This window comes from Muntiacus reevesi, chromosome X (genome assembly GCF_963930625.1).
Source record: "Muntiacus reevesi chromosome X, mMunRee1.1, whole genome shotgun sequence".
NCBI lineage: Eukaryota > Metazoa > Chordata > Mammalia > Artiodactyla > Cervidae > Muntiacus > Muntiacus reevesi.
Genome location: NC_089271.1, coordinates 113321640 through 113347967, shown reverse-complemented (window position 1 = coordinate 113347967; position 26328 = coordinate 113321640). Strand labels below are relative to the sequence as shown.

Genomic DNA, 26328 nt, shown 5'->3' with positions numbered 1-26328 from the left:
GGTAATGGAAGTAAAGGAGGAAACAGACAGAGAAAGCTACCACACAAACCACCTAACAGAGTCTTTCTTTTTAAAATACATTTATAAATTGCAAGTCAACAAGATCTAGAATTGACACATGCAAGTGAAAGGTACCACAAGTGACTTTTTCACAATAGTTTTACTTTCAGAACATCTAACTCTATGGTCAGTATTCCATGATGCTAACTGGTTTGCCTGTTGGCAGACTAGAATTGGTCATTAGGGAAAGAAATGGATCATAGCGACCCCAAGAGCAGTGTGAATGGGAAGACTTTTGAGAGGAAGGATGAGGGTTAAGGCCTGGTAAGTTCTCATTTTTACTCAAAGTCCTCTCCAAATATTAAGACTACCTTGGTCCTCAGGAGTCAGTCCTCTGCATCTGAGCTCCTAGGCAACAAAGAACAGCGGGAAATGACAGCAGATCCAAGTGGAGCATCTCATAGTGGACTAGTGAAGCGATGCACCCAGACGTGGTCCCCTCCCATCACATGTCTTCAAATTTTTCATAACTTTATCTAAGTAGGCAGTAATTTTCCCATTCAGAGAAACCATTTTTTCATTTCTTTAGGAAAAGATGCACCTCTTTCCACAGACCATCAGATTTCCAACTTTATTTCTGCTCATACAGTTACGAATCAGGCAGTCCTGCGATTTTAGAACACAAAGAAAAATATCCAGAAGTGGGTTCATGTTCTAGCTCAGCTGCTTCCTAGTAGCGTGAACACAAGTAAATCAATAATGTCTCTGCACCTTAGTTTTCTAATCCAGGAGACGGGATAATGGGGACAACCTCTCAGGATTGCTCTGAGGTATGCAACCTACTTCTTCTGTGAAAAAGCACTTGGCAAATGGTGAATGGCTGATTGTATGCTTTAATATGTGTCCAGCTAGAAGACAGAAGGGTCTTGGACTTCTTTGGTTGGATTTATTTTTGTATGCCCAGCATCCAGCACTGGAGTGAGACGCAAATGAGACCTTTATGAGATGCCTGATGAAAGCATGAGTGGCTGATGAGTAAAGGAACACACTCCCTGGGCGTCCCCATAGGTACCAAGAGCAGCGACAACATCCCAGATGTCTCTGTTCTCTTGCATGCAGCACAGAGCCAAGCTCAAAGCAGCTGATCAAGTGAAGTATACCTGAGGAATGAATGAAGCTCCCTTCAGGCTGGACCCATCAGCAAATCACGATCATTTTTACTTCCATCCCTGTCTCCTCCTTGCCCCTACCTGGACTGCACTTTCTGCTCCCCTGACTGCTCTCCTCCCAGTCTCCCCCCTTCACAGAGGCCTCCCCGATTTACCACCCCCACCTCAGGGTAAAAAATGCACAGCTGGGCTTTATGGTTTCCAGCCTTCCAAGCTGCTCACTGTTTTCATTTCAGACATAACCTCCCAAGATCAATGAGAATGCAACCTCTTTGGGGACAAAGACCAGGTCTTATCAACAGAGGAAATTCCTTACAAAGACTGGCACCAGTGCTGGGCACTTAGCTAAAAGACAATCTACTAGAACTCACGTTCCCTAAGGGCATTCCATGTACAAATTGCTCCAAGTCTGGGTGATCACTGTGAAAATTCTACTATCCAGAAATTTCGTTTTTGGAACTACTAGGGTTTAAATTTGTTTCTTAGTTTTGTTTCTCTCAGATGAGAAATCTCATTCTAGCAGATACCAGATGCTTCCTTAGTTTCTCAAGTAGAGGATCTCAAACAAGATATGGCCACCATATGTGCATCAGCCTTACAATGGGCTGGACACACAACTCAGATGCACTCGAAGATGGTGCACAATGAGGCTGCCTGATTTAGCTGATGACTGTGACCCCGTATGGTCACCGCCCCGACCCCTTCTAAACTGCACAGCCTGGCACACTGACCCCTCCCTGAGAGACTACTATGTAAAAGACTGCTGCTGTGTATTCCTGCCCCCAGAGCCACCCAGAAAATAGAACTCTTTGGCCATGCTGCTTTCAAGTACCATTCAATTCACCAAGCGTTCACTGAAGCCCTCCTATGGACCAGGTGCCCAACGAGAGAGAGAATGGTTCCACAGTTTTCTACAAGTTAAAACAGCAAAGATGGCTGATAAATAATGGGATACGTTTTTCCACAGTATTCAGGCAGACTGCTCAAGAAGCAGCAGAAAGATAAAGCGATTCTGTTTTTGACTTGCCCAACCACTGACCCCAGGCCGCTCCTCGGAACCAACAGACAGAGTCCCTGCCGTCTTGTGGCTCACGGTCTAGGGAGGAACAGACAGGCAAAGACACCATGGCTGATGTACTATTATTAGTTATTTATTATGCAATACTGAAAGTTGCTCAGTCCTGTCTGACTTTGTGAGCCCATGGACTATACAGTTCATGCAATTCTCCAGTCCAGAATACTGGAGTGGGTAGCCTTTCCCTTCTCCAGGGGATCTTCCCAACCCAGGGATCAAATCCAGGCCTCCCACATTGCAGGCAGATTTGTTACCAGCTGAGCCACAAAGGAAGCTCTATTATGCAATAAAACCCCTTATGAACACATCAGAGGAGCCGTAGCTAGTCTGTCTGGGGGCTCCCGAAAAGGGCGTAGAGAGACCAGCCCTGCCCTCAATGAACTCAGTCAAGCTGGGGGGCTCAGAAGCACCCCTACTCCCACCCCAGGAAGGCAGAGATGGACTGTCATTCCAGCCGCCTCTTCTCTGCCCTTCTGCCCCAGTAATGCCCCCGCCACCCACCTTGGTCACGCCAATGACCTTCTTTAGGTTCAGCCGTCTGCTGCAGAGACGCGGGGCTCTGGCCCCACAGCAGATCGCAGGCACTTGGCACTTGCTCTTGTCTAATCTTGAAGGAAGTGACCATAAAGAAGGGCAGCCCTGAAAGAGAAATGGCCTGCCCAGCTCCCGTCTGCCAATCCACAAGTTCAAACTGAGCATCTGCTGTGCGCCAGGGCACTATGCTCTGATTATACCAGTTCCCTCTCTCCCAGAGCCCATGGCCTGTGAGGGAGACAGACCATTAACAGATAATAGAACGCAGTGTGATAAATGACATCATCCGTTGGATAAAGTGCTGCGATTGCAGTGGAAATTATCTGCTTGGTCTAGGGAGAAGGTAGGGAGGGTGGATGTTTGAAGTGGGCCTTGAAGAGACCTGAAGGGCTTTGCCCGGTGGGTGAGGTGGGGAAGAACATTTGTGGCAGATGCTGTTGGTTACTTACTGAACGGAATTTCATTATCATCTCCTCTTCCCTCTCTAACACAATCCAGACTTTATTCAGACTTTTCCTTTAGACAGAAACCCTCTAAGCCAATCTAATCTCAGTGATGAGAGTTTATCATCAGTGACAATAACTATAGTAGCCAACATTTATATAGTGCTCACTATATGTGTGTCACTATTCTTAGTGTTATATAAATTCAATGATTTAATCCACAGAACAACCCAATGAAGTAGGTATTATTGTTATTCGCATTTTATAGATGAGAAAACTAAGGCACAAGCTCTGCACGCTTCACCACTGTAACCTATTATCTCTTTATTATGAGATGTTAAAGGTCCACATGGCAAAAGCAACTTTGGTGAGCAGTCTTAGGGGGGACCTTCGCCTAAATATCAAAGCGTCAGGCCTGAAAGGCCACACTGGAAGGCAAATGCTAAAATTGCTAAATTGTCCTCAGTGAAAAACATCCAAACTCTGGACTTCAACAGGACCGTCAATCTTTTCTGTAAAATAAATTGAAATGTCATAAGGTCACTTCTTCAAAATTGCATATTGTTCTAGTACATATAGTATTAAACGTTCTATAATCTTTCCATCACTGAATGACAGTTCTCCTGCTGATCTGGACCTGTCGCTTTCACAGTACATTATCTTTTATTTGTCAACAGTAAATTGTCCACTGGTTCCCTTGGGGTGCAGTGGAGGTGTTAAAATGAAATTATCTGGGAGATGAACACTTAGGAAGCCAACAGATGACTTCGAATGTGAATAACGCTAATTTGGGGGCATTTCCCGACAAAAGGCCACATGTAATTTGTATGGCTGAACAATCTTCCACCAATAAAGGCCTTGTAGGGAAAAACCAGTTCTAAAGGTACCTTAGCAGCTACAGTGCTACACCTGCATTCCCGCGCCACATCTCATTCGCCTGCGTGCATGCACATCTCATTTTAATCTCCAACGAAGTTCAGTAGGTGCATCATATTATTGTTCTCATTGTACAGGCTCAGGAAACTAAGACCCAGGGAGACAAAGAGGCTCACCCAATGGTACTCATTTCCTGTCTTTCCACAAACACACTGCGTTCCCTCCTCCCTACCCCCATCCCATGCGAATCTTTGTATAACTAATGAACACTTGGTTGATCTGCAGCCCAAACTTGTACACCCATTCCCTGCTCCGTCTCATCACACACATCAGCAGGCGGGTCACACTCAACAAGTATCATACGCCCAGATGTTCAAGAGAGGCTGGAGCAACCACTTCTCACTTTGGGTTAGTGGTCTCCCCATGGTAGGATCAGCTCCCCTCTCTAGACTTACTGGGTCTTCCTCCTAATCTACTTGCCAGTGGCAAGGGTTAATCACAGCACCGTGGGGAGAGGAAGAAAGAATCTGCACTGACTAGTCCCAACATTAACCCGCAGTTGAACACTGACCAAGAACCTCTGTTCCATTCACTACTCCAGGCAAGTGGCCCAACACTGCTCTCCCCGCCCCTTTCAGGTCCTCAGGAGAAGCTGGTCTCAGGGCTGCCTCGCCCTCCGAACTTCAGAAGTCAAAGGGTCCAGCTGATCTCCAGACCCAAGAGATGCTCTTCTTCCAAGATATCAGAATGGTCCAGGCTTTCTTCTGCAGAAACGAAAACTTGGCATGCTTGCGTCTGCAAATCAGCAAGTGGTTTTCAACACCAAAGCAGATGTAGAAACCGGTACGGACCAAGTTAATCCATGTGGCTATTATATGTATGCACATACACACATTTTAGAGACTGCAGTTTAAAAAACTCTTTGTGTACTTTAAAGACTCAAATTAACCGTAGACAACATTTGAAATTCTGCCTCCCAGAATGTATCCAGGAATGCAGAAAGGACTTCAGTAAAAAAAAAAAAAAAAAAGAACAACTCCGACTGTCACCATTCTGTGTGTTGTATGTCCCCCCAACATACACATACACATACACATACATGCACATGCACACAGCTATGTAAGCCCAGGAGGGTGGGGATCTCAGTTCTAGTTGGTGCTCCATCACCTCTGCCTGAACACTGCCTGGCACACAGCATATACTCAATATGTATTTGGTGGATGAATGTTATATAGAAAATCCTTGCTTTTCAAGTTAAACAAAATTATTCCATACCAACTTGAACCCTTACTTCAGAAAGAACACACTTCTTTATGTTTTCAACTAAGCATTTCTGACTTAGCAGGACCATCTTCTTCAAAGGAAGCACTCAAGACGCATGTTCCAGGACACTTTATTGGGACAACTCTCACCATTAGAGCCTCAATGTAAACCATTTAGCTCTGGTTCACACACAGGTGAAACTGGCCCTGGGTAGTACCTGTGCTAACTTTGTTTGGTACTGGAGGAAAACTCATTAAATGAGACTCAGTGATACAGAATTCATATTTCACAGGGGCCAAGCCTGGACCAGTCACAGGGCCAAGGTATGCGGAGCACATTGTGACACTTGTTCAACCGCTCTGGCAATACCTCTGTGTGTGTGTGTGTGTGTGTGTGTGTGTGTGTGTGTGTGTGAGTGCACACGCGCGTCTAGTTGCTCAGTCACGTCCAACTCTGTGCGACCCCATGGCCTGTAGCTTGCCAGGCTCTTCTGTCCAAGGGATTCTCCAGGTGAGGATACTGGAGTGGGTTGCCATGCCCTCCACCAGGGGCTGACAATACCTACTTTCTTTCTTTAAAAAAATCCTTTTTTAATGGATAGATTGTATTTATCTTTAATATGTATTTTATTTTTTGACTGAACTATGCAGCATGTGGGATCTTAATTCCCAGATCAGGGATCAAACCTACATCCACACTGGAAGCTCAGAGTCTTAACCACTGGACCACCAGGGAAGTCCCAACAGCTATTTTGTAAAAACAATAAGAAAATAGTAAAAGATTGTGTTTATTCATTATGGCAAAAATCACAAAATCCATGAACTCTATAAAATTTTGTTTCACTAGAAGTTCATCTCACTTTATATACTTGGACACTTGTGCATAAGAAAGTATTTCTTTCAATCCACTATCTGATACCAGCCTTTCTTTCTTCTCTTCAGAAGTCACCAATCCCCTGATTCCACAGCAGAGTGACTTCACAGTATTGACCTTAAAATTTAGCCTTTGTCAATAGTATTACCAATGCCCATATATTTCCCTGGGATGAGCTTCTTACCAGTTGTAGCTCTGGTTTTACATCTGGCACTTCTGAAACAAGACCATGTTGTGTGAGACTGCAGAGGCAGAGTCTCTCCCCTGGAATGAGCAGGGGGATTCCCAGCACAGCTGTAGCCCACCAGCCCGGTCCAGCCCACACCATCACTGCAGTAAGTATATATACCACAGCCAGGACACAGATTCTCTGAAACAGCTCTTCAGGGGCTTCTCTACCTTAGCCCACCCGCAATAACAACCACCCTTAAGTTCTTAGGGGAATGGTCTATTATAAACACTAGATGCTCAAAAGCTATTATCTTGTTAATTGTAGCACCCTTAAATCTTAAGTCAGGATCTAGCATTATCCTCTACATATTACAGACATGAATGTTGATATGAAGTTCTGAAGTGATTTTCTCTTTTATTAAATAAAGAAAGGCAAGACAATAGCAAAGCAAGGAATTCCCTGGTGGTCCAGTGGTTAAGACTCCACGCTTCCACTGCAGGGAGTGCAGGTTCAATCCCTGGTTGGGGAAGTTTGGCATGCCATGCAGTGAGGCAAAAAAAAAAAAAAAAAAAGCTAACAATAAAGCAGGTAATTAATGATACCAGCAAAGCAGTTCTCAGGTCGCAGTGCAATATGGGGAATATTATGACATACACACTCTAAGGTTTGAGTTCAACTTTTGACAGGTCTAGTCCTCATTTTAAAAGAATATTTACATCAGTACACTGTAGATAAGAGAGACCAAACATGCTAACATGTACCTAAGCAGAAACTGAGCCTGCATAAGAAATGAGGGGTGGCTGATCAATGTCAGTTCATTTATTTACCCAAAGATGAGAGTCTGCTATATACTTTAGAAGTAAATGATATGATATTAAGGTCATTATCAATCACTGTTGAAAACGGTTCTGCAGTCACATTGGGGAAACTTAAAGAGATGAAGAGAAGGAGATCCAGAGAGAAGTGATGCTGTCCTATCACATACTTCCTAAGTGCTAGAGGTGGATGTGGATTCCAAAAATATGAGGGTTATCATTCTGGACTCCTCTCGCCTCCTTAATCAAATGAGATGTAAATAGACCACTCATTACTGTTAACATTAAACCTAATCTCCTCCCCACCTTGAAGAGTGCCCTCAGATCTTTAGACATCACCTACCTTCATTCCTACCTCACTGAGTCTAAGCTTGGACCACTGCATCAGCTTCCCACTGCTTTCCCAGGCAGCCAGAGCTTTTCAAAATACGTATCAGGTCAGAAGGCTCTCCACCATGCAACCCTCCTAAGGTTTCCCAATGCATTGAAAAATGACATTCAAACTCCTCATCCTGATAAAGCCCTCAATGCCTTCTGCACTGGCCCCTGCCTACATTTCCAGGTGCACCCCATGCCTCTCTAGTCATAATGAATGTTATTCAATTATTCACACTTATATTTGCAATCCCTCTTCCTCCCCCCTCTCCCTTCCCTCCATCCCCTCTCTTTCTTTGTCTTCAGATGTGCTGTTCTTGCTGCTTGAAATTCTCTTTCCCCTCTTCTCTGCCCAGCCAACTCATCACACACTTTTCTGATCCCAGTTAAAGGTCTCTTTCCTCAGAAAGCCGTCCCTGCCCTTTCCAAGCTGAGTTAGCCGCCCTGCTCTGGGCTCTCACTGCTCCCTGGGCTTCTCCTATCACAGCACTGCTCACACCGTGTTTATCTCGATCAACTCTGGCCTTGTGTATCTTCCCCACTAGACTGGGAGCCCTATGAGGGCAAGAGATCATCTGTAGCTTGTTCACCTTTGTATCACCAGCACCTAGAATCAAGCCTGACACAGAGATGGCACCCAACACGCAATCAATGAACGGATAAGTGAAATGCATGGAACTCTCCTGAAATTTCTATGTGGCAACTTCTGGGTAAGATTTGTGAAAGTATATTTACTTTTCTGCAACTGCTGAAGTCAAAGTTGAGAGTCACCATGGATGTAAGTTGGAGTCAGAAATGAGTTGCCTCCTGCCTGGTCATACCCCAAACTCTCAAGAATGATGTTATTTGTCAAATATCAAAGGTCTTTTTTGACTTAATAAAAAATCATGACCTATTAATACTAGCCATATTAGTTTCTACTTTGCATGAATAAAGTCAATTAAGCTGCTTTCTGGACTGGTAGTATCTGACTGCTAAACAATCCATATTCTGGATAGTTTGGAGGTTCTTACTCCTGTTATCAATTTTTTAAATAAGTGCAAACACGTATATGAATCTCTAATCACAGAGGCAATGATTCATAAAACTCCAAGGCCTCTGATCTTAGCAGCACAGAATAAATTAAATCACAATGAGAAATCACCTCACACCTCACAGAATGGCCACTATAAAAAAGACAAAAAATAACAAGTGTTGGAGAAGATGTGGAGAAAAGGGAACCCTTGTGCACTGCTAGTGGGAATGTAAATTAGAACAGCCACTATGGAAAACAATATGGAGACTCCTCAAAAATTGAAAATAAAATTACTATCAGTTCAGTTTAGCTCAGTTCAGTCGCTCAGTCATGTCCGACTCTTTGCAACCCCATGAATTGCAGCATGCCAGGCCTCACTGTCCATCACCAACTCCCAGAGTTTACTCAAACTCATGTCCAGCTCCAAGGGAGCGACAACAGTGACTCTCTGCCTTCTCAGTGTCTCCCCAGTGCCTGGCACTGAGCTTGGCATATGGCTGGTGCTCTCTGAATGAATGGTGGCCAGATTCTCAGGCATGTGTTTCTAAAGCATTGTCTATCACCTGACAGTAAGTGTATCTGCACGCTCTCTGCTCATCAATGGGCAACAGGATATATTAAACAAATGTAGGGCCTTCACAACAGAATATATTAAACAAATCTAGGGTTTCCCTGGTAGCTCAGTTGGTAAAGAATCCACCTGCCATGCAGGAGACCCCAGTTTGATTCCTGGGTCAGGAAGATCCGCTGGCGAAGGGATAGGCTACCCACTTCAGTATTCTTGGGCTTCCCTGGTGGCTCAGCTGGTAAAGACTCTGCCTGCAATGTGGGAGACCTGGGTTTGATCCCTGGATTGAGAAGATCCCCTGGAGAAGGGAATGGCTACCCACTCTGGTATTCTGGCCTGGGGAGAAAGAGTCGGACTTGACTGAGTGACTTGCACTTTCACTTTCAGGGCCTTTACTAGAAACCGAAGTCCACTGGGGACATTTCTATTTCAGGAAACATATAAAGATGCTTGGGAGAGTTTTGAAGATGGCAGGAGGCATGAAAAACAAGGCTTAAGAGCCAATATATAGAGTGGGAAATCTGTGCCCTGGATATAAACACAGCACGCATGACACTGGCTGCCCAATCCAAAGCCACATGCAAGACCTATACAAACCATCTTTGGAGGGGCTGGGAGGAGAGAGGATGCACAGTGAAGATGCTCAAAGGGGCTGACGATGATGTGTTAGTCGCTCATTTGTCTGACTCTTTGCGACCCTGTGGACTGTAGCCTGCCAGGCTCCTCTGTCCATGGAATTCTCCAGTCCAGAATACTGGAGTGGGTAGACATTCCCTTCTCCAGGGGATCTTCCTTACCCTGGGATCGAACCCAGGTCTCCTGCATTGCAGGCAGACTCTTTACCATCTGAGACATGAGGGCCCTTAAAAGCCAGGGGAGCGCCCCAGAGGGGTGGCGTGGTGGTCAACACCTAAGTCCATGCCTGGATATTTCCTCTACTGCATGGCAAGTATTTAGCAACTGTCTCTCACACTCCCCACAAAGGATCGAGAGGAAAAGAAAAAAACTTAATTTCCACATAGTTAAACCTGACTTGGGTTCCTGAACAGAAGACATGTCTCACACATCAAAGAAGCAGAGGAAAACAAATAAAAATGTCAAATTGTTCCAAGACTAACTAGGAAGTTAAAGTTTTTCCAAATGACAGAAAGAGTCAAATTTCTATTCAAATAAGCACTCACTGTATTTTCTTTGTGGGCCAGGCTCTGTCCTAGGTACTGGGCATCCAGAGATGAATGACAGGATCTCTGAGCTCAAGAAGTTTTCGGTATAGGGGGAGAGACATACAACAAAGCAAAAAGGAAATGGAGATAAACTGCAAAAGGTCACCGGAAGGCACAGTCCACTCCCAACGCAGGGATGAAGGGTCATGGAAGTCATCCCAAAGAAGCCCCATTATTTCTACCAAAACATCACTGCACAAAAAAACACACCATAAACAATAAATAGACAGAAGAGGACCAAAAAAAAAAGCCCCAATCTCTCTTCTCATAGTTCTCAAACTTGCAAACCATTTGGATTAACATCTCCATCCTTAGGACCCTTCATGGTTTGGGCTCTTTCTTCACTTTATTCACCATGTTACTTTGATGACCTAGGACTAAGATTGAAGAAACAAATTGAGTATGTCAAAACAACTTTTCCTGGGAATTCCCTGGCAGTGCAGTGGTTAGAACTCGGTGCTTTCAGGTAATGCTCAGTTGGGGGAAACTAAGATTACCCAGGCCATGTGGTGGAGAACCCCTCCCCATCACAAAAAAAAAAAGAAAAAGACTTCTCCCATCAGGTAAACAACAACAAAAGATGAACAGCCATATTCACAGCAGCATTAGCCAAAAGGTAGAAGCAACCCAAGTGTCCTTCAGCAGACAACATGGAAAAAGAAGATGCGGTTCATACATATGTGATGGTTGATTTTATGTGTTAACTTGGCTGGGTTATAAGACGCCCAGTTAGCTGGTAAAGCATTATTTTGGGGGTATGTCTATGAGGGTGCCTCTGAATGAGATTAGCATTTGAGTCAGATTGAGTTCATAAGATTCCCCTCACTAATGTGGGCAGGCATCATCGGATCCCTTGAGTGCCCCCAATATGACAAAAGGGTGGGAGGAAGGCAAATTCTCTCTCTTCTGGAGCTGGGAGGTCCTCCCCCTCCTGTCATTGGACATCCGAGCTCCTGGTTCTCAGACCTTCAAAGTTTAGGACTTAGACCACCACCACGCCACCTTCCATCTTGGATGAGGAGTTACATCATCAGCTCCCTTGATTCTCAAACCTTTGTACTCAGACTGAATTATACCATTGGCTTTCCTGGTTCTCCATCTTACAGATGGTAGATTGTGGGACTTCTCAGCCACCATAACCACATGAACCTATTTCTATAATAAATGTCCTCCATCTCTATCTAATGTATATATATCCTATTGGTTCTGTTTATCTGGAGAATCCTAATAAAATGCAAAATGGAGTATTATTCAGCCTTTTAAGAGGACATTCTGACACACCCCACAACATGGATGCTCCTTGAGGACATTATTTTAAGTGAAATAAACCAGACACAAAAAGATACATACTATCTAAAATAGTCAAACTTATATAAACAGAAAGCAGAAAGGTGGTTTCCAGGGGTTGGGGGGAGTAAGGATGGGGAGGTTTTGTTTAACCTGGATAGTTTCAGTTTTGCAGGATAAAAACATTTTAGGGATTATTTGCACAATAATGTGAATATACTTAACACTACTGAACTGTACACTTAAAAATGGCTAAGATTTTTTTTTCTATTATGTGTATTGTACCACAGTTTGAAATAAAATTTTTACAAAGATCATGCTATAATGCTACAGGGTACACTGTCTTGAAACTCCACTCCAAGAAAGAGTGGTTATGGTATACAAAGGCCCCAAACAGTTTAACTTGTGTAGAAACACTCTATTCCACTTGACCCATCCACTCCATCCAAGTTCCCTCATCTAATGTAATAAACAGGAAAAAAAAAAAAGTAATGCTTTGGTTCTGTTAGTCACAGGTAAGTACAATGGTATGAGAGATGAACACAGTTTTAAAAACTGTTCTTGGCTTTGTTGGGGGAAAACAATACAAGCAATCTTATTTAGGTCACAGCAGTTACTGTAAACATCCCAAAGAAAGCTTATTAATAACAGCCACCCACAAAGGACCTGGTTTCAACCATGGAATGTCATAGAGTCAGTGGAAGGAAGGCTGGGGGAGAATTTGTCTGAATTTTGGAAATTAGAATGTTAGCACCTTTTTGTATTAAATAGTTGAATGTGGATCTAGAAACAGCAAATAGAGCCACTATTTTAAATTAGCAATTGGGACTAGATGGCCTTTTGATTCATGGCTCTAAATCATAGTGACTGATTGCTTACTTGACTTAAAAAAAAATCAGGGAAACATCCTAAATACTTATGCCGATTCTTGATTCAGTAGAGTCTGAGACCACCTTTACCTTCAGTGTGGTCACACACAAATGCACTGGGCTAGGCCCCTGTCCATAGCTTGCTTTATGACTTTAGGCAGATCACTGCCTCTCCGTGGGCCCAATTCCCTCCTCTTTGTAATGGGAAGGTTGGACCAAATGGCTATTATGATCCCTTCCAACCATTATAGGGGCTTCCCAGGTGGCACTAGTGGTAAAGAACCTGCTTGCCAATGCAGGAGACGTAAAGGATGCGCGGTCAATCCCTGGGCTGGGAAGATCCCCTGGAGAAGGAAACAACTACCCACTCCAATATTCTTGCCTGGAGAATCCCATGGACAGAGGAGCCTGGCGGGCTACAGTCCATAGGGTCGCACAGAGTTGGACATGACTGAAGCGACCTAGCACGCACACATGCACCAACCATTATAATCTCTTATTAAAAACCTTGGAAGTACGGTGGTGATGGTCACAGAGCAATTTGAGTGCACATGATGCCACACAGAACTGTACACTTACAAAAAAATCACTGTCTATTTTCCCACAGTAAAAAAGTAAAAATCAATCAACATTTTCAAAAAGAATCTGGGAAGCTTAAACAGCCACTGTGAGCAATAACTTATAATGAGAATTGCAGGAAACTCAAATTCTTCAACAAAAGACCTCTAGCCTTGGCTTATTATTTATTTTTAATCAAGTAATACTTGATCCCTAAAGAAACATTCAGATACACCAGAGATGATGCTATGGAAAGAAAACCTTTTCACAAAACAGTAATTCCTTCGATATTGCAATGACCTGCCCATTCACCATTTGAGTCCCATCTGTATATATCAGGCTTTCAGAAACTGAGCTTCAACTCTATCAATATGCTGCCCTGGTCACAATTTCACTCTCAGTAGAGCAAGTGCTCTCATCTCCTCCAGCCATGTAAATGAAGCAAGTCAACTTCTGGCGCAAAGACAGGAGAACAAGTTTATTATCTTTTACCTGGATTTTCCAGATCCTAGGAAGATGCCTCCGTACTAAAAATCAATACAAGATTTTTCAAGGTATTCAGTGTTGTCACTTGTCTGGAGACAATGGCCTCAGAAAAGAGGATGAACTGTCTTACTTCCCTTTCCTCCCTTTCTGTGCCCGCTGCCCTTTAAAGACATGTTCTTTGTTCCAAAAATTCAAAGGTTGCTTTTATGTCCAGTGGGGTGGAGGCAAAAAGCTGTGTTTTTTAAAATGGTGAAATCTGTCAAAGTCCCAATGGCTCTTGTGATACAAATCGGGTCATTCTATACAGCCTGAACCCCCAATTCCACAGGGGGAATAAAAACCATTTATAACTCAAAGTAAGTAGCAGGTCAATGCACTTGATTGGTCATGAACCAGTGACAGCGACACTGCTTGGGGCCTGGGGGAGGAGAAGTGGGGTGCATCTAGCTCTAGCCTAACCCTCACCCTCCTATCCTACTCCACCTTCTGCCTGATACAGGCAGGAAAATGGTACCAAGAAGGGGAAATTCCTTTGCCCACCTGCTCCAGACTGGCAAAGGGTTATCTTAGAAGTCCCACTTCAGGTCCTTATCCCACCATACTAAGACCCACTGAGGCGCAGCCATTAGAAGGGTCAGAGTATTGCAGCAGTGACCGCCACCTTTCTCATGCCCCCAAAGCTCCCTTCAGGCCTTGCCCTCTCTGAAAGGGCACAGTCTTTGAAATTCTAGAGGAGCAGGAGAAAGACTGGAGGCCAGCCTGACAAAAAGAGAAAAGAGGAGCAAGAATGGAGAAAGGAGGCTTCCAAACAGAACATTTGACTATGGAGAGTGACTAGGGCAGAGGAAACCAAGGGCCAAGGCACACAGTTCACAGAGGGGACAGAGCTGAGGACAGAGCTCAGGGCTGTTTTTTGGAGATACTGACCCCTCTGAGAATCTGCTGAAAGTTATGGATGCTACCACCTGAAAAATGCACATTTACACACTATTTCCAGGGGTCCTTTGATATCTCTAGGACAATGCCCCGCCAACTTGCCCAAAGACAGGAATCACCTAGATGCTTATTTACAATTCACATTACCAAACCCTCTTCCTAAAGTTGTGGTTCAGCAGGCCAGGGGGAAACAAACCCTACAGGTGACTGTTAACTTCCAGCAAACTTGAGAAACATTGCTCAGGTTCAGTAACTCCTTAATTGGCTGTGCATTAGAACCACTTAAGTTTTACAAACCATATGGGTTCACAAGCCCCATTCTTAGATCAACTAAGTCAAATTCTCATAGTGGGGATGTATGCAGTGGGAGGTGATGCTGACATTCAAGCAGTTTCAAGAACCTCCGCTCTAGTGGTCCCTGGACGAAAAATGAATGAATGACCTATGTCCAACTCCATCCAAGCTTCCTCCTTGGTAGTATGGATTGGCCAGGGCCCAGATGGCTATGATGGGCACCGGGTCATATGACATACCACCAACACTGGACAGTGTTTTGTACATGGAAAATCCAGTTCCTTTAAATAAAACTTTGTAAAACATCAGCTCCATGAAGGCGTGTGTTCGTGCTGTCTTGGCCAATGCCTTGGGACCCCATGGACTGTAGCCTGCCAGGCTCCTCTGTCCATGGGATTTCCCAGGCAAGAATACTGGAGTGCACTGCCATTTCCCTCTCCAAGGGATCTTCCTGACCCAGGAATTGTACCTGCGTCTCCTGAATTGCAGGCAAGATTCTTTACCACTGTGTCACCTGGGAAGCCCTCCATGAAGGCAGGGCTAACTATCACTGCTATCATAGGAGTTTCAACAAATATCTATTGAGTAAAGTAATGAATTAATTAATACATGAATTAGCACAGTAGGTACTCTACATACACAGATTCTGCATCTATGGATTCAACCAACTGTGGATCCAAAAAAAACATTTTTTTAATTCCAGAAAGTTTCAAAAGGTAAAACTTGAATTTGCCATAGGCCAGCAACTATTTACATAATATTCACACTTGCATTAGGTATTAGAAGTAATCTAGAGATGAGCTAATGGAGAAGGAAATGGCAACCCACCCCATTATTCTTGCCTGAAGAATCCCAAGGACCGGGGAGCCTGGTGGGCTGCCATCTATGGGGTCGCGTAAGGTCGGACACAACTGAAGCGACTTAGCAGCAACAGCAGCAGAGATGAACTAAAATATGGGGGATATGCATAGGTTATATTCAAAGAAGCTATTATGTAAGAGACTTGATCATCCACAGATTTTGATATCTGGGAGGGTCCAGGAACCCATAGTTCAGGAGCCCAGTAGCTATATAACTAAAATCCATTAAATCAGAGTATGCCTGTCAGACAGATGTGTGACTCTGCAGATTTGTTCCTATGGCCAACAAGCTCTTTAACAAAAACCCTCTAACTTGAATAATCAATATGAAGATCACTACTATTTTAATAATATTATCAATATCACCACTGACCAAATTCCATGTATGTTTTTCATACATTATCTCATTCTATCTTTAAAATAAGCATATGAGATAATAACTATCTCCATTGTAGAGAGGCTTAGAAAGCTTCTTTGCCAAAGGTCATATAGCAACTAAGCAGAGGAACTTACATGTGAACACAAGTCTCTAGAACCCATGCTTTTAACCATACAGCCACTTCTACATAGAAGGTGGCCCGCTGGAAAATGGAAGTTATACCCCTAATTAAATCAGCAGTATTAAATCCAGATGGATTGTTGCTATCATTCTAAGGGCTTCTAATATGGCTTGAAGTTTCAAAGGTACAAGAGCATTTAAAGAAATCTAGGAAGGATGCTCGGAGAAGGCAATGGCAACCCACTCCAGTACTCTTGCCTGGAGAATCCCATGGATGGAGAGGCCTGTTGGGCTGCAGTCCATGGGGTCGCTAGGAGTCAGACACGACTGAGCGACTTCACTTTCACTTTTCACTTTCACGCTTTGGAGAAGGAAATGGCAACCCACTCCAGTGTTCTTGCCTGGAGAATCCCAGGGACAGGGGAGCCTGGTGGGCTGCCATCTATGGGGTCTCACAGAGTCGGACACGACTGAAGTGACTTAGCAGCAGCAGCAGCAGGAAGAATGCTGAGCTTAATGGTTAAGTAACACGTTTATTCAGTATCTCTTTTGTGACAAAGGCCCTTGAGGAGGTTAAAATCTAGCTGGGGAGATAAAACACCTAAGCAGATGAAAAGTTAATCATGAGATTTATCCACGGACACTGCCAAATGGGTAACTGAGAAGCCCTGTGCAGTTCTTTGTAACAAGGGTGGGAGAGACGCTTCCTGGATGATGTGGGTTAAGCTTGGACATAAAAGATCACAAAATGTTGAAATAATAGAGCATTCCAGGTCAAGAAACGGTAAGGATAAAAAAAAGGAATGATAAGAGCTGGAGCAGAAAAGTCGGTTTGAAGACAATCCATAAGTAATATACTGTTTATGTCCATTTTCATTATTTCATTATGATCATTATATTCATCCATTGTACAGAAAATAGAAGACACAAATAAATATACATACACATCTTCTATAAGCCAATAACCACAAGATTCCTTTTGATATATATTCTTTCAGGATTTATTCTAAGCATAATTGTGTGTGTGTTTATTTAGACATATACATATTTGTCTACATGCATTTAATTTTATATTTATTTTAGATTTATTTATTTTATTTATTTTAGATTTATACATGCATATGTGTGCGTGCTAGATTACTTCAGTAGTGACCGTCTCTTTGTGACCTTATGGACTGTAGCCCGCCAGGCTTCCTCTGTCCATGGGATTCTCCAGGCAAGAATACTGGAATGGGTTGGCATGCCCTTCTCCAGGGGATCTTCCAGACCCAGGGATTGAACCTGGGTCTCCTGCATTGCAGGCCGATTGCTTACCATCTGAGCCACCAGGGAAGCCCCATACATGTATATATGTATCTTTAAAAGTGCACATATTTGTATATACATTTATAAAACACGAATGATGTTTGTGGAGGAGCCCAGTGAGAAAGATCTTAAGGCAGTAGAGAAAAACTTCACAACCACAGGGACAAAATCACCATCTCTCTTTTGTCACCCCCAAATCCACAACCAGTGCACATACCAAAAATGACAGTATGGAAGATTATGACATCGGAAAACATTCTAACAGGGTGCTGAGGTTTAAAAAAAAAAAAAGCATGTGATAGTATTTACTGTGTGATCCCACACGTATACTTAAGGATGAAATCAGAGAAATAAAAGACTGGAAGGAAAAATCTCAAAAAGAACCTAGGAGTGCAACCTTCGGGGGGATATTTTCTTCTCTATGCTTTTTATGATTTTCCGAATCGCATGCATTATTCTGTAATCTGAAAAGAACCGACGCAACGGAAACATAAACCATAGAAAAGCGGACAAATTCGACATGGTCCAGGGCATTCTGTTCAAGATGCAGCCTAGATTTTTCTGAACAGCTGAAACCGAATTAGCATTGACCAGAAAACAGAGGAAGCAAAGCCCTTGCGTTGGGCCAAGTCCAGACTTCCAGGCTTGGACGGGTATCCGCCTTTGAGCGGCACAGCGGGTAGGTCAGGTACAGGCAGATCAAGGAACCCCTCGATGGTTGGGGGCGGAGGTGGGGGCGGGACCCTCTTCCTCCCGCCCCACCCGCCGCCTCCCGGGAGCTGCACAGAGCCCGCGGTTTAGACCTCCAGGCCCCGGGCCGCCCGCCCCCTTCGCCCGGCGCTCAGCCGCCCGCCCCGCCGGCCCCGGGGGCGTTCCCGGGGTGGTGTCCCCACGCGAGCACCCGGGGCCGGTGGGCGCAGCCCTCCGCTGCCCGCCGCCGCTGTCGGCCGCAGAGCAGCTTTGTCATGCCGGGCGCCCAGCACTTTTCCTTCGCCAAGTTTCACCTTCGGTGACACAACTTTTCCGTGTTTCTTTTTTCGGCAGCCGCTGCATCACGAGGCTCATGAGCACACAGGTTGGTAATACAGCCGCCGGCCGGATCCGCGGCGACCAAGGGTCGCCGGTTCAGCGGGCCGTTCGGCGCTCGCCTCTAAGTCGGGTTCCAGCCAGTAGGAAAACCAACGCTCCCGGGAGCGAGAGCCGCGAGGAGCGCCGGCCCGGTTTCCAGGAGAACGGTTCACATTGTTCCCTTGGCTCCGAAAACCACGCGCAAATCCGAGAGCTCTTGTTAAGTCTTAACGTTCAATAAACCCCCCCAAGGGGAGAGGCGAGCTCACGCACGGAGAATCAAAGGCAAAAGAAGCAGGTCAATTCACAATACTTTCAAAGTCGTGGCTGAAAGAAGATTCTGAAAATATCCATAGGCATATTCAAGAACTGCGCTCAGCCTGCCTTCTTTAGGTTGTTTACTTCTACTTTTAACAGCAGCATAAATATTTTAAGAACTCGATCTGTTTACTAACTCCCAGCGCAAGAGCAGAAGAAACGCTACCTCCGTAATTTGGAGGGATTTTTTTTTAACTGGGTGTCAAGTTTGTTATTAAACTTACCTATAACCTTGCAATAGACTCATCACTGTTAATTACGGCTGTTAAAACATAGGTTCTGCAGCACAAGAGAAAGATTACATGAGTCCTAACTTGGAGAACTATAATTAATATGCTCGTTCAAGGCGTGTGTCTCTGTTAACAAGATATATTTTTGGAAATATTATCTAACTAAAGGCAACATAAACAGTATAAGAAATAAAGCTCGCACTTTATTTTTCCATTTAAAACGAGTTACATAATAAGTAGTGAAAAGCTTCTTCCATGGAGCAACCCTTTGAGGGGGGTTAGGATTTCTTTAACTGAAGTTAATATAGCTATTACAGGGGAAAATCCAGACAGTTAATGAAAACCACTGAAGGGGTGGGGGTGTGCAGAAAAGGTGGGGGAGGAGGCGGAGAGAGGGAGGGAGGAGGGGGTGAGGTTGAGAGAGAAAGAGAACGGAAATGAGACATGATTCTGATGGGAAAAATAAATAAATAATTAGGACTTTTACCCAGTCCTAAATTATGGGTAAGCATAGTCTTTAGAACACAGGTGAGATAAGCTCTCAGACACAGTTCTGGGGGGAAAAAAACACCATTATTTTCAAACTGACAGAAGCTTAGATCTTGAAAGATAAGAGTCATGGCCAACTGAGGGGAGCTGCACTTCAGAAAGTACAAGTCAGAATGTCCAAAGCCGAGGAGGAAGGAAAAGGGCACAAGGGCACCCCTAAGGCTTACGGTAGGACTAGGTTTCTCTCAGTACAGCGCCTGGGATGGATAAGTCACTCAAGAAATCTGTCCAGAAATCTCTTTGGGTGCACAAAGATCACCGTCCTGTAGCAATCGTGCCAGTATAGGCAACTCTTCCTAGTCATGTCTATGTTGGTAATTGGCAAGTAATTTTGTCCCTGGGCAAACCTGGATTAGAAAAGAATCAACTGTGTTGCCTAGAAAGGCAGTGTTACGTGTATCAATCCTGGATAGCTTGAACGATTTCATGTCAATCCCTGGCATATGGTCAATGCTCAAAAGAACTATTGTCATCAAATGCCAAGTTCGTGTGCCCAACGTTGGAGTCTGGAGCAGAGAATCCCAAACTCCCCAAAGGGTTTCAGCTAAGCATCCTTAAAGCCCAGGTGAGGGCGGGGTGGGGGAGGTGATCAGCTCCAGCACAATTCTCTTAGTGGTGAGGTAACAGGGCGATTAATTTTATCAGTCCTTAGGTGCCAAAGGTCTGGGGGGTACTTGCACCTGATCATCAAGTAGTTAACTTCTTCCATTTGGTGGTGGATTTTAGCATCTGAAAAACTCAGGAAATGTGCCTGAGATACTATCATCTAGGTACTTCAGAGAGGAACTACCACAGAGGCTATGGGGGAGGGGTCTGTCAGGGGCAGACCCCACAGGGTTCTGCTCCTGTTACATTGTATTTTAAGACGCTGACCAAAATAACTTCTCCATCCTGCAGTAGGTGTCAAAAACTCACCCACTGACATTAATTCCTTGGTGTTGAGGCACTGCCTCTGGCAATCCTTTGTTCAGTGCCAGGTACTGTGCCAGTAATTTGGATCCCACTAGCTGTGTGAGCTCACACAAGCTACAAAATCTCCCTAAACTTCAATTTTCTCATCTCTAAAGTCCATAAATACTATTTGCCACTTCATTTGACTGACCTGAGGATTAAATGAGATATATATATATATATATATATAAATCATGAATGCCTAGTAAATAGTAAGTGGTCCATAATTCAGAAGCTACTATAATAGTAATGATAATAACTATGATCATTATTACTATTATTAAATGATGAATAGACACCCAGGCTTAAGTGAATTCCCTACCTTGCCTAGATCATTCAACAAATACTCCTTATGGGCCAGGTAAGTACAAGACCCTGTTGAGTGCCCGAGGGTTGGGGGTTTTTCCAAGAAACCAGAGGACAAGACAAGGAGAAGGGGTGTCAACCGGGACAGAAAGCCGGCTGCCTGGAAAGGTTTCTAGGTCTCAGGAACCACAAGTGGCATTCTGTGAGATCAATAAAGGGAAAACTAAAATGTGATGACAGAAATCAAAATAGTAGTTGCCTTGTAAGGGGGAATGATTAGAAAGGAACACAAGAAAACTTTCTGGGGTGATGAAAATATTCTATTATGTGGGTGTAAACATTTGTCAAAATTCATTGAGATGTACACTTAAGATTTGTACATGTTATTGTATATAACCTTTAATTACACCAAAGGAAATTGGGTTCATACCATTTTTTTAAAATAACTCTTTTATACTTTGGCCTCTGACCAGGTCTGCCTTTCACCAGAAGATTTTTTTTCTTTCTTCTCAGATCCTACTGACAGGGTCCAGAAAGGACAGACATATATACCTGAGAATTCCTCTGGGCAATAGTGATTGTCCAGAACAAATCTTAAGTCTCTGCAGAAGGCTGAGAGCAGGCAGGTCAAGCAAAGCTCAGTCCAGCCCTGATGCACCCCCTAGACCGTCCACCTAAACCTTACACCCACAGAAGCCAAAGGTGCTGCCAGGGTTTTAAAGACTCAGCATGGACACCTACTACCCTCTGCCCACTGCCTATGGGGATGGTCATTAGCCAGTGACACTAATACGATTTCCATTTGAAAATCAATGCGAAAAGTAATTTACAAGGGCAGAAGCATGAGTAGGGCCTGAGAACTGCCTGACAGTAATCTCAACCTACAGTAATTGTAATTAAGGTTTAATGTTTATTACAAACTCAGATCCCTAATAAAACAGCCCTTCACATTTCCGTCGTGCCCCAAGAATCAAGAACATCTCTCTTTTCTAATATAAAAGCCTCATCTTTAGGATTAATATCCTGGAAAAGAGGACTTTCAAGAAAAACAAATGGCCATTCAATTAGAAATTAGAACTGCAGGCTGGAGTGGGGGTCAGGATGATTACTATATACTATTTCACTTTCTTTAGGAAATTAGTGCCATTTACCCAGAAATCCACACCCCTAAGAAATGTTTCATCAGGATATGGCATTCAAAAAAGACGAAGTGCCATGTGAAGTACCATTGTTAATAATGTCAGAATTCTGATTCAAATAAGTTTATAGAACTGGTCTATCACAAACAGATAAGCTACCTGTTGAGCTGGTGAGGACCGACTAGACTAAACCATGCTACATAGGATGACGAGCCTGAAGTCCACTCCTCAGCCTGCGTGACAAATCTATTGCAAACATGTTTTCTGGATGCTTCTGGATAGGGAAACGTAAACCGGTGACTAGACCCAGTGATTTCTGCAGACGTTTGTCTCCTCTACTAATGGCTAAGAGTATACTTATGTGCCTAATCTTCACCTTCCAAAGATCATGTTAAGCTTAGCAAGGTAATAAACATGGAGGATCCCCTTCACTCGTCACACTTGAATTCATGGGAGGTTTTTTTCCCCTCCCTGAATTGTTTAATCTTGGCAGTTATCTTCTATTCCTTTCAAATTTCTCAACTCCAAAAATACAAGCCATAATGAAGCAGACACTAGAAAGCCCTTTTATTGGATATATTTGAGGAGCTGCAACACATTCCGGTTGTTCTGTGTTGATTGTAATTCCCAGAATGAGTAGTTGATTTGAACATAAAACAGCACAGCTGCAAAAAGACCTGGAATGTTAACAGTTTTGTCTCCCTAGTGACTGTCTCACACACAGATCAGCCCTCCAGCTTACCACCCAGACCCTGATTCCAGTTCTCTCCCCAGCTCTGGTCCAGTGCTCAGGGCCACCCTACACGGCCCAGCACTAGGCGTGGACCTCAACCCTAGAGCTCACTTTCTGCTTCTCATGCCTCAGGCTACATCCTTTCCCACTCTAACCTCCTTCACATCACCAGCCCCAGGATGTACCTGAACCCTCTGAAAGGACTTGAACTGTACTGGAAAGAGACATAGAGGAAGCAGAACTAAAAGAGAAGATACAGCACTCCCAACCCATATCCCCCTCCTGCTCTAGCCTGTGGGTCAAGAAGAGGCACAGCACTGGAAATAAGAATGAAGAGGATCTGGGGGTATTGTTCACTTATCTCTTGCACCTATGCCCAGGAACAGATTAACAATTCTGATCAGAGATCTCCCTGGCCACACCCCCTCACTGAAGCTGTCATCACCATCTTGGAAACAGGAGACAACCTGGGGCTGATGACCCTCAAACCACACTGGTCCACAGTGACTGATTCACCAGGTGAAAAAAGAAGTCCCTTCATGAGTAATAGGGAGGTTATGATTGCTAGTTTTTAATAAGAGGTCACCAGTGTCATGATTTCTTGTGGGTGAAATACCTCTCAACAGCTGGTTGGCCTGGCCCAAGCCCAAGAAAGACACTTGACAGAAGCAATCTCAGTAATCCGCCAAGACCAAGATGAGCTTTAGGAATGGCCTTCAGGGTTCAAGACTTGAGATGCTGGCTGCCTGACCGCAATGGCCTTTCTTAGGTAGGGTTGGTGGGGCTACTGGAAAAGGCCAGGAAGTGAGCTGAAAATGAGCTGTGCCCGTTTATGTACATGGGCACTGTAATCTGTTAGAGCAACAGCTGTCCAAGTGGCTGGCTTCTCAGACTATGCGTGGAATTGTCCCACACTGCTCAGCAGCCAGCAGGAACCCAGCCTGATGTGAGTGCTGGCCATCTCAGAGAACCCACAACCCACAGCCCACATGGCCTTGAAACCTGTCTGGAAGTGATGGCTCTCTGGCTAAGCACAAGGGAAGGGGTTGCTGGCAAAACACAGACAAAGCCAACTAAACCCAAACTCCAACTACAAACCAAATGACAGTTTCAGTGGTTTTGGCCACCTCTTGCAGCACACGGGATCTTAGCTCCCAGACTGGGGATCGAACTCAAGCTTCCACTCTCATGCCCCCTACAGTGGAAGGGCAAAGTCTTAACCACTGGACCACCAGGGATGGCCCAGATCAAATGACAGTTTGGAAATCCACAACTAGCTAGCACTTTCACTCAATCCACAAATGATCTGCGTTTATCTGTAAAAGGCCACACATCTTCCAAAAGCCACAGGAACACAGTTGCCATAAACCAGACACAGCCTTCACTGAGTACTTTTCCAACAGAAAACTGCTGAAAAGACCTTATGTGACAAGGTAGAGAAGAGCGAATCAAAGCTAAGCAAGTATCTGCTTGAACAAACAAATGTTACCCTTTCTTCTCCCCTGAAACAGAACTAGGTCCTCCTGTTCAGGAGCTGAGTGCCCCAGACTATATATTCATCTGCCAATTTAAAAGTTTGTGCAAAGCCTAAATACACAAAAGATGATTTGCTGCACAAGAGGCCATTTTAATCCTTTCAAACGCAATCAAGATTCCCCTCCTACCTCCCAAAGAGTCGAGCCTATCTTGTCTGCCTATGTTACTGAAAAAGGTTACAGAAAAGATCATTGTCCATCACTGGTGTTAACCTCAATGAGTTGAAAAACATCATTTAAAAAGACAAAGAGCAACTGAGATGCTCTGAAAGTCACATTTCATTAAGGAGCACAAAATAACTTACTAATTATCTACTACCTATGTTTTAAAAAGTCTAGAAACTCTGTTCACAGTCATAAGAGTCCCATCTCCTTGGGGAAGTAAACTCCCTTCTTAAAAGTTGTCTTGTAAAATTACACTAATTTATTCTAATTACAACTGTAATTCCAAATGCTAATTACACAATTCCTACAGAGAGGTATTCCCTTTCAAGTGAATCAACATAAGAAAATGTTATGACATATGCCTAGTAAAAACTTTCATTATTGGGTTACAGAAACTTGGGCCAATAATGTTTCCAGACTTGTTACTCCCCTTCTGGACAATTACAAATTATATTCCTAGAGCAGCATCTCATTTTCTGTGAATGAATTTGGTTTCAGGATCCCCCCAAAGGTAGCCTGAAATAAGCCTTAGGTAATCACCTGATGGAAATCAAGGACCAAAGTTCCAGAAACAAACTTGAAATACTCCCAGATGCAGAAGAGGAATCCCTTGCCTACGTCAATTTGGTGCTACCAACTTCAATTGCATTTACCTTTCCGGGACACTCGAGGGCAAACAAAAACAGTCTAACGACCCTGAAGTCACTTTCTCTTATCACACGAATACCTGTTTAAAACGCACAACAATGAGGAAAGCTCTGGAGAAGTGTAGCAGGAGTTCTACTTTCCGGGTGACCGGTTCAATTAATCTGTGCGCTTCAAACAGCCAGCGGGCATCAATAGGTCCGAAGGGGGTGACCTCGAGCCTTGAGGCAGGCTCTGACCCTTAGCACCACGGATCTAAACCTCCCCTCCCCCCCCCCCCCCCCCCCCGGCCTCAAACTTCTAGAGCCTCTCGTCGACGCTTCGCCTAGTTGGGAGAAGCGGCTCCATTTAGAAACAAGGGATAAAGGCCCTGAGCTGAAGACTTTGACAACTTTCCGCGGGGGAGGGCTGACGCTGCCCTAGAATCTCCCGGGAAAGAAAGCTCCGGAGAGATGGGGAGAGGCGAGAAGGAGAAGAGGAGAAAAAGGAAGAAGGGAAGGAGTGGGAGGGAAGGGAGCCCCAGGGCTCCAGGGGGAATCGGGGCCCGTGAACGAAGGCTGGGGCTCCCCCCGCGGCAGCCCCAACTTCTGCAGCCGCGTGCACCCGGCGTGGGTCGCTGCGGCTCGGCGAGCCTGGGGCCCTCGGGCCGGTCCAGCCCACTCCGGCGTCCGCTCCGGGGCCCTTCCGGACACTTGCACCTCCGGCACCTGCCGTTCCCCACGGCTCTACCACACCCCCTCTTTCTCTCTCTGTGTGTGCCCCTCTCCGCACCCGGGGCTCCCAGGATGTTGTCTCGGGTTTACAATCGGGAGCTAAGCCGGGCCCTTAGCAAGGCCACGGCTAGGACGGGTGGGGGTTCGGGGGGACGCCCCTTCCTGCTCCTGAGTTCTCCCCGGCCTGCGCCCTGTTTCGCTGCGCCTCCCCAGCCCGCCGGTGGGAGGCCCCAGGCCGAAAAGCGCTCTCGTGGGGGGGGGGGACCGGCGGCTGGGTGCCGCGGGCCAGGTGGTTGAACACCCCCCGAGTGAAGGGACGGGGCGCTCCCCTCCCGCGGAGGCCCGCTCCCGCCGGGCACTAGTGACCGAGGGACCAGAGCCTTTGTTCTCCCGGGGCTCGGCGAGGCGGCGCTGCCGAGGCGCAGCGCGGGCGGCGCCGGGGCACCGGGATTGCTCACTTTTGCACGCGGCGAAGGGAAGG

At 44.9% G+C, this 26328-nt stretch overlaps 1 protein-coding gene across 1 annotated transcript in view; it reads right to left on the bottom strand.

Moving 5' to 3' along the window:
• The window catches only part of FGF13 (fibroblast growth factor 13), a 536870-nt gene that overhangs the window by 485574 nt on the left and 24968 nt on the right, over positions 1 to 26328 (bottom strand). The gene's annotated exons all lie outside the window — the stretch shown is intronic.